This window comes from Oryzias latipes, chromosome 5 (assembly GCF_053564925.1).
Source record: "Oryzias latipes strain Hd-rR chromosome 5, Olatipes_Hd-rR_3.1".
NCBI lineage: Eukaryota > Metazoa > Chordata > Actinopteri > Beloniformes > Adrianichthyidae > Oryzias > Oryzias latipes.
In genome coordinates this window covers 27,427,692-27,444,099 of record NC_136241.1, presented here as the reverse complement: position 1 = coordinate 27,444,099, position 16,408 = coordinate 27,427,692, and positions in this window count along the sequence as shown.

Below are 16,408 nucleotides of genomic sequence, written 5' to 3'. Positions count from 1 at the left end.
CAGTCATGGTGTTGTTAGACCATGTGAGGTCAGCAGAGATGGTGGTGCCCAGGAGGGTGAAGCTGTGGACCCTCTCCACACAGTTTCCATCGATGTAGAGTGGGGGTGGATCTGTTCTGTTCTGCAAACTGGTGGGGGACGAAGATTGGAGGGAGGGAGTCTTTGATGTGTCCCAGGAGCAGCCGCTCCAGACACTTTGTGATTACAGCAGTGAGTGCAACTGGGCGGAAGTCCGTGAGGAAGGCTGTGGATGAGGACTTTTTGGGTATCGGGATGATAGTGGATGACTTCAGGCAAGCAGGGATGAAAGCCTGAGCTAGCGACAGGTTGAAGATTTTTGTGAAGACCTGGGAGAGTTGATCGGCGCAGGCCCGCAGAACCTTTCCGGGAACTCCATCAGGTCCCGCCGCTTTCCTGGGGTTTACCCTGCTGAACATCCGTGCCATCCGTGCCACGTCCATAAAGGCATTGTTTTTATATTTAGAGCTCTAAGCAACCAAACAGTTGTCTATATAAAAGAGCTTTTACAATTGTGCACTTTTAGCAGGCTGAAAAAATTATCTTTTTAAAATTGCCATTTCAAATTTGGGTTTTAAATTTTGTGTTCCATTTTTCTGTGCTTGTATTGGAAGGATTTGTTATTATTTTGTTTAAAAGTGCTACATATTGTATATACACATAATTTATTTAGAGAAATTTGCTATACGTTGTGTTTTTTGGTTTTGTAGTTTAATTTCATTGGATTTATATTAAGGAAAAGAAGTTGCAGCATTGATTAAAAAAGGATAAAAGAGACATTTACTGTCTAAGTCTTATGTTACATCTGTAGAACTGTACTGAGAGTTGGGTTTTGTTTTGGAGCACATTCATATGTTTTGTTTGTAAAAAAAAAAAGATAAAATATTAAGTTAATTGCATTTTACATGACTAGAAAAGCAATGATTATTCATAAAAATCTATGAAAGACATACAAAACAAATGAAAAAGCAGTCTGCCCTCCCTCTTGTGTCTAAACTATTGTCACCTCACTTCTGGGTTAGTTAGCATATAAACAGGCAGCTGGTGTGTGTGTGTGGGGGGGGGGGGGGGGGGGGGGGTGAAATTTGACTCCAGCAACAGGAAAGATTGAGGAGCAGGCTGCAGCATGAGAAAAAGACTGAACCATGTAAGAGGAAATGACATCCTACAGTTGACCAGTTCATTTTATATCTGTAAAGAATATTCAAGAAGCATTTAGACATGTTCAACTATATGCGTGTTAAACTTGGTGTGGATATTTGAAGCATAAGTAATTTTAAAACACACTTGTTTGGAGTCCAGACGGAAAAAGCACAGGTTTTGGGATGAATCAGGATTTTTTTAAAATCATCTGTTTCACCTGGACTTCTGAAAAAAATATGGAAGGCAGCAAACACAGATCCCTACATTTAAAAAAATAAATGGTGTTGATATATGATGATTAAGTTATGAAAAAAAATAGGTGTTTGTAGTTTTGCCTAAAAAGACGTTTTCGGACCTTTTTGGATGAAATGTTCTCTAAAAGTTCACCTGTAACTTCAATCATTCTGAATTTTTTTAGGAAGCAGTAGCACATAAATGCCTATGAAAGTTGAATTCTTGGTGCTGATAACCTAAACAGAATTTATGCTAAAAATCTTTGTTCAGTCCAAAATTTCATTAAAAAAATCAAGTGATGAAGTTTCTCGTAGACCCTATAGTGTTACATATCAAAGCTGGAGGTTATTAAAGGCATCTAATTCTGAAATCTCAGCTTCCTGAGACAAACGGCTGATTTATAATAAATTTCTATTATTTGGGTGCACATAATCGACCACTTCCTGTTACGCAGGCACCGTCAGGTGTACACCCATGAAACTTTACATGATGAGAGAGGACCCTTCTGAGTATCTCCAGTTTTAATTTCATGCACATCGGACAAAGCAAAGAGAAAATACAGGGCAGAATGTGCCCAATGCAATAACTAGGTGGCGCTATAGAGCTCGTCCAAGATTGTCATATCCATGGGTTCAGAATAGAAGCTTCATCATATCCATTGAATTTCAGTGAGATTGGACAAGGAATGTGCACGTGAGAGCAACTTTTGTGTGCATAGCGAGATGCCCAACTTTGCCGCTCTGTCACGACCACACCCCCGCATTGAAAGTTATGGTTTTTTGTCAGAGTAAACTTCAATGGCTTTTCAACAGGTGGACGTCATTTTCAGGTGTGTCGGCTCATCCTACTCGGAGTAGTGATGCTCCAAGTAAAACATGTCATTTCCTCTTGCCAGCAGGTGGCGCTACACTTTTTCCAGGTTTTTTCACTGCAGATGTGTTCAGAGTCAGACTACAATCATGCACATCAATTTTGGATCAGATTGGATTATGCATGGCTGAGTAATGGCCATTTTTCTTTTCATGGCGTGTTTTCGAAACGACCTCCAATTTTGACGCGCCGCCATGGTCACAAACATCCATAAAAACTTAAAAGCTTTGCAATTTAACATCGGACATGTGTATAGTTTACAAAACCAAAGTTTGGAGTCATTACTCTCAAATCTCTAGGAGGAGTTCGTTCTAGAGCGAGGCCTGCGAATGACCAAAATACAGCAAAAATGACATATTGTCATCAAAATATCAGACTTCCTGTGCGACTGACAGCTTGGTCCCAAGAGACTTTTTTGTAGGTTTCTATCCGATGAACATGCCCTGTTAAAATCAGGTTTGTACTATAAAGCATATGGAGGTGCTCGCGAAAACAAATTTTGCAGGTGGCGCTATCGAGCCATTTTTGTTTACCTATGCCGTTCTCCTATAAAATATGAAATTTTTCGCGACTCCTGATGTGTATACAAAATTTGGTGAGTTTTGGGGTATGTTAAAGGCCTCAAAAAGGCGACGGAAAAGTCGGAAGAATAATAATAATAATAATTAAAGCTACAAGTAGCATTTAGCGGGCCCGAGCACGTGCGACCGCATGGCACGAGCGACCGCCCCGTGAGCAACGCCCTGCTCGAGCCATTCTCGTCGTTTTTTCTTGTCCATTCTGGAGCTCCAAGCTAATGTTAATACGACAGCAGCCTGGGGGGGGGGGGGGGGGGGGGGGGGGGGGCTGTAATCTGTTGCCTTAAGGGACAAAGACTTTTGCATATAGCATGAAAAAAATTCAAGCAATGATGATAATTGCTATCACTGTCCCTAAGGATGAGAACAATAGAACTCATTCAATTTCCACTACAATGTCTAGATGAGTGTCAGCTATGTCTGATAACTTGGCCAATTAGCTGGACCGGGATCTTGCAAAGTGCAGGTGGTTAACGTCCAGTGTGATGAGTCTGTGGACGGCAACAGTACAGCATAGCTTTTGGTTTCCACAAGAGAAGAACTCCTGACACATCTGCCTTAACAGACAACTACAAGAGGAGTTGAAATGTATAACACGGTGAAGGAGTTTTTGTGCAGAAAAAGGTACAATTAGAAAAGCTGGTAGCAGTGACTGCAGATGGGACTCCTGCTATGATCAATAGACAAACAGGTTTCATCACTCACTGTAAAGCTGACCCAGACTTTCCAAGATGTCTGCATTACTGCTGCGTCATTCACCAGCAGGCCTTATGTGCAGAAGTGATTGGCTCTGGACATATAATGACTCTTATTCTGAAAATCGTAAACAACCTCAGCTGCAAAGCAAAACAGCACAGGATTTTTAAGGTGCTATTGGAGGAGATGTCTGTTGAATATGGTGAATATGAACATTGTGAATCTGAACTTGCATTCTTGACTGACATTACTGGAAAACTAAACCACTTGATCTGCGAGCTGCAAGACAATGGCAAAACTATTTTTTTTTGACCAGCCTGCCTGAGCCAGTGTTTTTCTTGTGGGGATCTTTTCTGCCAGGGCTTGTCAGCTTGGTCAGTGGATGTTGCTGCAGTTGTTTCCCTTGCTGGGACAGCTGGAGTTAAACACAGCAGCTCACGGCTCTGAAGTGGACCCCGTTGCTGTCCCAGTCTGGATGGGCACTGTGGCGATGTTCCAATGGCCAGGCTGGCTCCTGGTATAAAGAGATTCCCAAATACCATTTCCTAACCGCAGAGCCAAGGATGTGTTTACATGTTTAGGTCAAAAATGTGATGGACAGCTTCATGTTGTCTTTTGATGTAAGTTTAAACCTAAACATGCCACCCTGTTATTAATCCAGTTGATATGGTTCTCCATCTGTGTCTAGGTGATAGAAAAGCATTTTTTTTTTATATTTAGAGCTCTAAGCAAACAAACAGTTGTCTATATAAAAGAGCTTTTACAATTGTGCACTTTTAGCAGGTCTCTGAGTTCATGTGACCAATGTATGGTGGATTTTCACAGACCTTGTTTAAAACTGAAGGTGAGAGAGACTTAGAGAAATGGCTTCATTGTTCTGGAGTTCTTTGTTTCATCCACAGAAGAGTAGAATTGGTGATTGATTTTGAAAAGCTGCTGAAAAAAGTATCTTTTTCAAATTGCAATTTCTAACTTGGGTTTTACATTTTGTGTTCCATTTTTTGTGCTTTAATTGGGAAGCATTTGTTATTTGTTTGGTGTTTTTAAGGTTCTGCAAATATACACATCATTTTTTAGAGACATTTGTTATCAGTTGTGTTTGTTGATTTGTAGTTTAATTTCATTGGATGTATAGATGTCGTGTGGGGGGGAGGCTCGAGAGCAGGTAGGACCCAGGCGCAGAGACGGGAGGCAAACGGGTTCAGGGCAAGTGGGTTTATTTAACTAACAAAAAGCGCTGCAGAGCAGGATGACAAAACTAAAAACAAAAACTTACTGTGGCATGGCAAGGGACATGGACGCCAGACAAGAAGACGTGATCAACATGAGCAGAAGTTAATGGACCAGCACAGGAGGAAGGGAGAGACAAGACTTATATACAGACAGGGCAGACAAGACACAGGTGAACACGATTAGGGCAGATGGGGACCAAAGGAAGTAAAACTCAAGAAACATGACAAGACAGGAAACCTTTCAAAATAAAACAGGAAACAGAACCAAACAAGACAAAACAAGAACTAAAGCGAAAAACAAGACAACAAACTGAAACCATGACAATAGAAAGGAAAAGAAGTTCAAACATTGATTATAAAAAAGGATATAAGAGATAAAAAAAAAGAAAAAGGAAAAGAAAAAAGATAAAATATTGATTTAATTGCATTTTGAATGAATAAAAAACAATGATTAATAGAATCAGAATCAGAATCAGAAATCAGAAAAAGTTTTATTGCCAGGTTCAGTAGAGCGCACTTTACAAAACGAGGAATTTGACTTGGTGTATAGTGCAATTAAGAATAAGTTAAAAATTAAGTTAACAACAACAACACACTATATACAGTAGAGTAAGGTGACTTAAAGTGGGAGCACAGATGGGCTGGGATGGTGGGGCCTGTAAGTGGCACCGACAGTCCTTTGGTGGGCGGGGGGGGAGGGGGGGTCACCTGGGGGAGTTGGGGTACTGTTCAGCAGGCTGACTGCAGTGGGGAAGAAGCTGTTTTTGTGGCGCGAGGTCCTGGTCCTGATGGACCGGAGCCTCTTGCCAGAAGGGAGGGGCCGAAAGAGATTATGTCCTGGATGAGAGGGGTTGGCTACAATCCTGGCTGCCCGCCTCCAGGTCCTGGAGATGTGCAGCTCCTGGAGAGACGGGAGGTGGCAGCCGATCACCTTCTCTGCTGAGTGGATGACGCGTTGCAGCTTGGCCTTGTCTCTGGCCGTGGCCGCAGCGAACCAGACTGTGATGGAGGACGTGAGGGTGGATTCGATGATGGCATCGTAGAAGTCTACCAGCATCTTTTCAGGGAGGTGAAACTTCTTCAGCTGCCTCAGGAAGTACATCCTCTGCTGGACCTTCTTAGTGATGGAGCTGATGTTCTGCTCCCACTTGAGGTCCTGGCTGATGATGGTTCCCAGGAAGCAGAAGGACTCCACAGAGGTCACCGGGGAGTCACAGAGGATGACAGGGGGGAGGGGGGCTGGGGCCTTCCTGAAGTCCACTGTCATCTCCACTGTCTTCAGAGCATTAAGCTCCAGGTTGTTAGCGCTGCACTATGACACCAGCCTGGCTATTTCACTCCTGTAGGCCGACTCATCTCCGTCAGAGATGAGGCCGATGAGTGTGGTGTCGTCAGCAAACTTCAGGAGTTTGACAGACAGGTGACCAGCTGTGCAGCTGTTTGTGTACAGGGAGAGTAACAGGGGTGAAAGGACACAGCCCTGGGGGGATCCGGTGCTTGTGGTCCGAGTATCTGAGACGAGCTTCCCCAGCCTCACATACTGCTGTCTGTCCGTCAGGAAGTCTGTGATCCACCTGCAGGTGGAGTCAGGCACATTCATCTTGGAGAGTTTTTAATACTAAAGATGTATGAAAGACATACCGAAAAATATGTCTTTCAGTGTTTAACTGGCTGTCTTTGGATTATGCATGCCTGAGTAATGGCCATTCTTACTCCTCATCTCTCTGTTCACTGCTTGCTAATTTACATAGCAGGGGTCCCAGCAGGAGGGGGCGGGGTTGTAACACGACTCCTTCAGCAGAGCCAGGCTGAGAGAGGCTTTGACATGTAAGATGTTAGATGTTAGAATGCTAGATGTTAGAATGACCAGTTCATTGTATATCTATGAAAATATTCAGGGAGCTATGGGACATGTTCAGCTATAGGTGTGTGAAAATTGGTGTCGATTGTTGAAACATAAGTTACCATAAAAAAATGTTTGTTTGGAGTCTAGACAGATTTAACACAGGTTTTTGGATGAAAAAGGATTTTTTATAAATCATCTGTTACACTTTTAAGTCTGAAAAAAATATGGAAGGCAGCAAACACAGATCTCTACCGTTTTTAATTTTTTTGTGCTGATATTTGAAAGATAAGTTATGCAAAAAAATAGGTGTTTGCAGTTTTGCCTAAAAAGACGTTTTCGGACCTTTTTGGATCAAATGTTGTCTAAAAGTTCACCTGTAACTTCAATCATTCTGAATTTTTTTAGGAAAACTAAACCACTTCAACTGTGATCTGCAAGGCAATGGTAAAACTATATTTTTTATGGAACAGCCTGCAGTGTTTCTTGTGGGGATCTTTTCTGCCAGGGCTTGCCGGCTTGGTCGGTGGTTGTTGCTGTTACCAATCCAGTTGATATGGTTCTCCATCTGTGTCTAAGTGATATAATCAGAATCAGAATCGTTTATTGTCATTGTACATGGGGATACAATGAAATTGCAGCAGCCTTGGAGTGAAGGAGTTACATAAAATAAAAATAAAAATAGAATAGAAAAAGAAATACTGTATTTACAACTCTTAACAAAAAATGAACAATATGGACAGAAACTGTTAAATATTAAATATTTGTGAATAAAATAGAAAGGAATTACATGAGTTGCTGTGAGCACAGCTTAATAAATATCAAGTTATTGCACAGTGACCCGGTTAGACAGTCAGGATATTGCACGCATTGTAGTAAAATTAGAGTGAGGTGTGGTTGGTGGACGTATGTGCATTCCGTATGATAATTGCCTATGGAAAAAAGATGTTTCTTAGTCTGTTTGTCCTGGTTCTGATGGACCTGTACCTCCTTCCAGAGGGCAGCAGTTCAAACAGAGGGAAAGCAGAATGGGTGGAGTTAGTGGTGATGCTAGTCACTCTGCTGATGCAGCGAGACTGGTAAATGTCCTTCAGTGAGGGGAGGGGGCAGCCGATGATCCTCTGCGCTGTCTTTACCACTCTCTGGAGACTCTGCCGTTCTGCTTCAGTGCAGTGGGAAAACCACACTGTGATGCCATAGGACAGAATGCTCTCAATGGTTGAGCGGTAGAACGTTACCAGCAGCTCCTGGCTGACGTCGTTCCTCCTAAGTTTTCTCAGGAAGTGCAGGCGTTGCTGGGCCTTCCTGATGACAGTCATGGTGTTGTTAGACCATGTGAGGTCAGCAGAGATGGTGGTGCCCAGGAGGGTGAAGCTGTGGACCCTCTCCACACAGTTTCCATCGATGTAGAGTGGGGGTGGATCTGTTCTGTTCTGCAAACTGGTGGGGGACGAAGATTGGAGGGAGGGAGTCTTTGATGTGTCCCAGGAGCAGCCGCTCCAGACACTTTGTGATTACAGCAGTGAGTGCAACTGGGCGGAAGTCCGTGAGGAAGGCTGTGGATGAGGACTTTTTGGGTATCGGGATGATAGTGGATGACTTCAGGCAAGCAGGGATGAAAGCCTGAGCTAGCGACAGGTTGAAGATTTTTGTGAAGACCTGGGAGAGTTGATCGGCGCAGGCCCGCAGAACCTTTCCGGGAACTCCATCAGGTCCCGCCGCTTTCCTGGGGTTTACCCTGCTGAACATCCGTGCCATCCGTGCCACGTCCATAAAGGCATTGTTTTTATATTTAGAGCTCTAAGCAACCAAACAGTTGTCTATATAAAAGAGCTTTTACAATTGTGCACTTTTAGCAGGCTGAAAAAATTATCTTTTTAAAATTGCCATTTCAAATTTGGGTTTTAAATTTTGTGTTCCATTTTTCTGTGCTTGTATTGGAAGGATTTGTTATTATTTTGTTTAAAAGTGCTACATATTGTATATACACATAATTTATTTAGAGAAATTTGCTATAGGTTGTGTTTTTTGGTTTTGTAGTTTAATTTCATTGGATTTATATTAAGGAAAAGAAGTTGCAGCATTGATTAAAAAAGGATAAAAGAGACATTTACTGTCTAAGTCTTATGTTACATCTGTAGAACTGTACTGAGAGTTGGGTTTTGTTTTGGAGCACATTCATATGTTTTGTTTGTAAAAAAAAAAAGATAAAATATTAAGTTAATTGCATTTTACATGACTAGAAAAGCAATGATTATTCATAAAAATCTATGAAAGACATACAAAACAAATGAAAAAGCAGTCTGCCCTCCCTCTTGTGTCTAAACTATTGTCACCTCACTTCTGGGTTAGTTAGCATATAAACAGGCAGCTGGTGTGTGTGTGTGGGGGGGGGGGGGGGGGGGTGAAATTTGACTCCAGCAACAGGAAAGATTGAGGAGCAGGCTGCAGCATGAGAAAAAGACTGAACCATGTAAGAGGAAATGACATCCTACAGTTGACCAGTTCATTTTATATCTGTAAAGAATATTCAAGAAGCATTTAGACATGTTCAACTATATGCGTGTTAAACTTGGTGTGGATATTTGAAGCATAAGTAATTTTAAAACACACTTGTTTGGAGTCCAGACGGAAAAAGCACAGGTTTTGGGATGAATCAGGATTTTTTTAAAATCATCTGTTTCACCTGGACTTCTGAAAAAAATATGGAAGGCAGCAAACACAGATCCCTACATTTAAAAAAATAAATGGTGTTGATATATGATGATTAAGTTATGAAAAAAAATAGGTGTTTGTAGTTTTGCCTAAAAAGACGTTTTCGGACCTTTTTGGATGAAATGTTCTCTAAAAGTTCACCTGTAACTTCAATCATTCTGAATTTTTTTAGGAAGCAGTAGCACATAAATGCCTATGAAAGTTGAATTCTTGGTGCTGATAACCTAAACAGAATTTATGCTAAAAATCTTTGTTCAGTCCAAAATTTCATTAAAAAAATCAAGTGATGAAGTTTCTCGTAGACCCTATAGTGTTACATATCAAAGCTGGAGGTTATTAAAGGCATCTAATTCTGAAATCTCAGCTTCCTGAGACAAACGGCTGATTTATAATAAATTTCTATTATTTGGGTGCACATAATCGACCACTTCCTGTTACGCAGGCACCGTCAGGTGTACACCCATGAAACTTTACATGATGAGAGAGGACCCTTCTGAGTATCTCCAGTTTTAATTTCATGCACATCGGACAAAGCAAAGAGAAAATACAGGGCAGAATGTGCCCAATGCAATAACTAGGTGGCGCTATAGAGCTCGTCCAAGATTGTCATATCCATGGGTTCAGAATAGAAGCTTCATCATATCCATTGAATTTCAGTGAGATTGGACAAGGAATGTGCACGTGAGAGCAACTTTTGTGTGCATAGCGAGATGCCCAACTTTGCCGCTCTGTCACGACCACACCCCCGCATTGAAAGTTATGGTTTTTTGTCAGAGTAAACTTCAATGGCTTTTCAACAGGTGGACGTCATTTTCAGGTGTGTCGGCTCATCCTACTCAGAGTAGTGATGCTCCAAGTAAAACATGTCATTTCCTCTTGCCAGCAGGTGGCGCTACACTTTTTCCAGGTTTTTTCACTGCAGATGTGTTCAGAGTCAGACTACAATCATGCACATCAATTTTGGATCAGATTGGATTATGCATGGCTGAGTAATGGCCATTTTTCTTTTCATGGCGTGTTTTCGAAACGACCTCCAATTTTGACGCGCCGCCATGGTCACAAACATCCATAAAAACTTAAAAGCTTTGCAATTTAACATCGGACATGTGTATAGTTTACAAAACCAAAGTTTGGAGTCATTACTCTCAAATCTCTAGGAGGAGTTCGTTCTAGAGCGAGGCCTGCGAATGACCAAAATACAGCAAAAATGACATATTGTCATCAAAATATCAGACTTCCTGTGCGACTGACAGCTTGGTCCCAAGAGACTTTTTTGTAGGTTTCTATCCGATGAACATGCCCTGTTAAAATCAGGTTTGTACTATAAAGCATATGGAGGTGCTCGCGAAAACAAATTTTGCAGGTGGCGCTATCGAGCCATTTTTGTTTACCTATGCCGTTCTCCTATAAAATATGAAATTTTTCGCGACTCCTGATGTGTATACAAAATTTGGTGAGTTTTGGGGTATGTTAAAGGCCTCAAAAAGGCGACGGAAAAGTCGGAAGAATAATAATAATAATAATAATAATAATAATAAACCTAACAGATACAATAGGGTCCTTGCACTCCGTGCTCGGGCCCTAATAATAAACCTAACAGATACAATAGGGTCCTTGCACTCCGTGCTCGGGCCCTAATAACTCTTACAGATACAATAGGGTCCTTGCACTCCGTGCTCGGGCCCTAATAATAATAAACCTAACAGATACAATAGGGTCCTTGCACTCCGTGCTCGGGCCCTAATAATAAACCTAACAGATACAATAGGGTCCTTGCACTACGTGCTCGGGCCCTAATTAAAGCTACAAGTAGCATTTAGCGGGCCCGAGCACGTGCGACCGCATGGCACGAGCGACCGCCCCGTGAGCAACGCCCTGCTCGAGCCATTCTCGTCGTTTTTTCTTGTCCATTCTGGAGCTCCAAGCTATTGTTAATACGACAGCAGCCTGGGGGGGGGGGGGGGGGGGGGGGGGGGGCTGTAATCTGTTGCCTTAAGGGACAAAGACTTTTGCATATAGCATGAAAAAAATTCAAGCAATGATGATAATTGCTATCACTGTCCCTAAGGATGAGAACAATAGAACTCATTCAATTTCCACTACAATGTCTAGATGAGTGTCAGCTATGTCTGATAACTTGGCCAATTAGCTGGACCGGGATCTTGCAAAGTGCAGGTGGTTAACGTCCAGTGTGATGAGTCTGTGGACGGCAACAGTACAGCATAGCTTTTGGTTTCCACAAGAGGAGAACTCCTGACACATCTGCCCTAACAGACAACTACAAGAGGAGTTGAAATGTATAACACGGTGAAGGAGTTTTTGTGCAGAAAAAGGTACAATTAGAAAAGCTGGTAGCAGTGACTGCAGATGGGACTCCTGCTATGATCAATAGACAAACAGGTTTCATCACTCACTGTAAAGCTGACCCAGACTTTCCAAAATGTCTGCATTACTGCTGCGTCATTCACCAGCAGGCCTTATGTGCAGAAGTGATTGGCTCTGGACATATAATGACTCTTATTCTGAAAATCGTAAACAACCTCAGCTGCAAAGCTAAACAGCACAGGATTTTTAAGGTGCTATTGGAGGAGATGTCTGTTGAATATGGTGAATATGAACATTGTGAATCTGAACTTGCATTCTTGACTGACATTACTGGAAAACTAAACCACTTGATCTGCGAGCTGCAAGACAATGGCAAAACTATTTTTTTTTGACCAGCCTGCCTGAGCCAGTGTTTTTCTTGTGGGGATCTTTTCTGCCAGGGCTTGTCAGCTTGGTCAGTGGATGTTGCTGCAGTTGTCTCCCTTGCTGGGACAGCTGGAGTTAAACACAGCAGCTCACGGCTCTGAAGTGGACCCCGTTGCTGTCCCAGTCTGGATGGGCACTGTGGCGATGTTCCAATGGCCAGGCTGGCTCCTGGTATAAAGAGATTCCCAAATACCATTTCCTAACCGCAGAGCCAAGGATGTGTTTACATGTTTAGGTCAAAAATGTGATGAACAGCTTCATGTTGTCTATTGATGTAAGTTTAAACCTAAACATGTTTCCCTGTTACTAATCCAGTTGATGTGGTTCTCCACCTGTGTCTAGGTGATAGAAAAGCATTTTTTTATATTTAGAGCTCTAAGCAAACAAACAGTTGTCTATATAAAAGAGCTTTTACAATTGTGCACTTTTAGCAGGTCTCTGAATACATGTGACCAATGTATAATGGATTTTCACAGACTTTGTTTAAAACTGAAGGTGACAGAGACTTTGGAGAAGTGGCTACATTATTCTGGACTTCTTTGTTTCATCCACAGAAGAGTAAAATATGTGATTGATTTTGAAAAGCTGCTGAAAAATGTATCTTTTTAAAATTGCAATTTCTAATTTGGGTTTTACATTTTGTGTTCCATTTTTTGTGATTTTATTAGAAAGATTTGTTATTTATTTGGTGTTTAAAGGTGGTACATATTGTATATACACAATCTTCTTAGAGACATTTGCTATATGTTGTGTTTGTTGTCATTGTAGTTTAATTTTATTGGATGTATTGAAAGGAAATGAAAAGAAGTTGCAGCATTGATTAAAAAAAGCATAAAAGAGACATTTACTGTCTGATGTTACATCTGTAGGAGTGTACTAAGGCTGGGTTTTGTTTTGGAGCACATTCATATGTTTTGTTTGTAAAAAAAAAAAAAAAAGATAAAATATAAAGTTAATTGTATTTTGGATGAATAAAAAAGCAATGATTAGTGCTAAGGATGTATAAAAGACAAACAAAACAAAGGAAAATGCTGTATTTTAGGGTTGAACTAGGCTTTCTAACTGTTCTACTTTCTGTCTGCCACTCCTGGCTAATTTACATGTGAGCACACAGCCGGGGGTTGGGGGGGGGCTAACTCCACTCCTGCAGCAGGGGAGACTGATGAAAAGCTTGAGGATGTAAGATTGAATAAATAAAATCCTAGAGTTGACCAGTTCATTTTATAAATGTAAATATTTTTTATTTTGGTGCTGATAAACTAAACAGAAGTTATGATAAAAATATTTGCTTGAGTCAAAATGTCCCAAAATTTGCTTTTAGCACAATAGGGTGATTAAGGTGGTTAAATGTTTCTCGTACGTATAGTGCTGCTTTTTTTTAAACGTGGAGCTTTGTAGGACGCATCTAATTCTGAAATCTCAGCTTCCTGAGACAAACGGCTGATTTCCTATAAAGCTTGATTATATGACTGCAACGGAATCGACCACTTCCTGTTTGGCAGTGCCTTACGCAGACACCGTCAGATGTGCAGCCATGAAACTTGAGATGATGAGAGAGGACCCTTCTGAGTATCTCCAGTTTTAATTTCATGCACATCGGACAAAGCACAGAGAAAATACAGGGCACAATGTGCCCCATGCAATAACTAGGTGGCGCTATAGAGCTCGTCCAAAGTTGTCATATCCATGGGTTCAGAATGGAAGCTTCATCATATCCATTGAAATTCAGTGAGATTGGACAAGGAATGTGCACATGAGAGCAACATTTGTCTGCATGGCGAGACGCCCAACTTTGCCGCTCTGTCAAGACCACACCCCGCATTGAAAGTTATGGCTTTTTATCAGAGTAAACTTCAATGGTTTTTCAACAGGTGGACGTCATTTTGAGGTGTGTCGGCTCATCCTACTTGGAGCAGTGATGCTCCAAGTAAAACATGTCATTTCCTGTTGCCAACAGGTGGCGCTACACCTGTTTCGGATTTTTCGACTGCAGATGTGTTCAAAGTCAGACTACAATCATGCACAACAAATTTGGATCAGATTAGATTATTTATGGCTGAGTAATGGCCATTTTTCTTTTCATGGCGTGATTTCGAAACGACCTCAAATTTTGACGCGCCGCCACGGTCACAAACAACCGTAAAAACTTAAAAGCTTCGCAATTTAATATTGGACATGTGTTTAGTTTACAAAACCAAAGTTTGGAGTCATTGTTCAAAAATCTTTAGGAGGAGTTCGTTCTAGAACGAGGCTTGCAAATGACCAAAATACACCAAAAATGACATATTGACACCAATATAGCAGACTTCCTGTGCAACTGACAGCTTGGTACCAAGAGACTTTTTTGTAGGTTTTCATCTGATGAACATGTCCTGTAAAAATCAAGCTTGTATGTTAAAGAACATGGCGGGGCTCTCAAAAACAAACATGGTAGGTGGCGCTATTGAGCCGTTTTTGTTCACCCATGCAAGTGCTGTATATCTAAGTTGGAAATATTTATGAGGCATCTCATTCTGAAATCTCAGCCTCGTGATACAAACGGCTGATTTTTTATGAATTTTTAATTATCTGACTGCAACGCAATCAACCACTTCCTGTTTGGTGGTGGCTTGCGCAGGCACCGTCAGGTGTACACCCATGAAACTTTAGACGATGAGAGAAGACCCTTATGAGTATCTCCTGTTGTAATTTTATGAATGTCGGACAAAGCAAAGAGAAAAGATAGGTCAGAATGTGACATAAAATGTATTTGTCAATATCTAGGTGGCGCTATGGAGTTCGTCCAAGATTGTCATATCCATTGGTTCAGAATGAAAGCCTCATCACCTCTATTGAATTTCAGTGAGATTGGACAAGGAATGTGCACGTGAGAGCAACTTTTGTGTGCATGGCGAGACGCCCAACTTCACCGCTCTGTCACGACCACACCCCCGCATTGAAAGTTATGGCTTTTTATCAGAGTAAACTTCAATGGCTTTTCAACAGGTGGACATCATTTTGAGGTGTGTCGGCTCATCCTACTTTGAGCAGTGATGCTCCAAGTAAAACATGTCATTTCCTTTTGCCAGCAGGTGGCGCTACACCTGTTCTGGATTTTTCCACTTCTGATGTGGTCAGGGTCAGACTACAATCATGCATATCAATTTTGGATCAGATTGGATTTTGCATGGCTGAGTAATGGCCATTTTTCTTTTCATGGCGTGTTTTCAATATGACCTCCATTTTCGACGCGCCGCCACGGTCACAAACATCCGTAAAAACTTAAAAGCTTCGCAATTTAACATCGGACATGTGTTTAGTTTACAAAACCAAAGTTTGGAGTCATTACTCCAAAATCTCTAGGAGGAGTTCGTTCTAGAGCGAGGCCTGCAAATGTCCAAAATGAAGCAAAAATGACATATTGACCTCAATATATCAGACTTCCTGTGCGAGTGACAGGTGGGTCCTTTCAGACTTTTTTGTAGGTCTCCATCTGAAGAACATGCCCTGTAAAATTCAAGCTTGTACGTTAAAGCGTATGCGGGGCGTCGGGACAAAAGTCACTGTAGGTGGCGCTATCGAGCCGTTTTTGTGCGCCCATGCCAATCTCCTATAAAATACGAAATTTTTCGCGACTCCTGATGTGTGTGCCAAATTTGGTGAGTTTTGGGGTATGTTAAAGGCCTCAAAAAGGCGACTCTTCCGGTAGAATAATAATAATAATTAAAGCTACAAGTAGCATTTAGCGGGCCCGAGCACGTGCGACCGCATGGCACGAGCGACCGCCCCGTGAGCAACGCCCTGCTCGAGCCATTCTCGTCGTTTTTTCTTGTCCATTCTGGAGCTCCAAGCTATTGTTAATACGACAGCAGCTTGGGGGGGGGGGGGGGGGGGGCTGTAATCTGTTGCCTTAAGGGACAAAGACTTTTGCATATAGCATGAAAAAAATTCAAGCAATGATGATAATTGCTATCACTGTCCCTAAGGATGAGAACAATAGAACTCATTCAATTTCCACTACAATGTCTAGATGAGTGTCAGCTATGTCTGATAACTTGGCCAATTAGCTGGACCGGGATCTTGCAAAGTGCAGGTGGTTAACGTCCAGTGTGATGAGTCTGTGGACGGCAACAGTACAGCATAGCTTTTGGTTTCCACAAGAGAAGAACTCCTGACACATCTGCCCTAACAGACAACTACAAGAGGAGTTGAAATGTATAACACGGTGAAGGAGTTTTTGTGCAGAAAAAGGTACAATTAGAAAAGCTGGTAGCAGTGACTGCAGATGGGACTCCTGCTATGATCAATAGACAAACAGGTTTCATCACTCACTGTAAAGCTGACCCAGA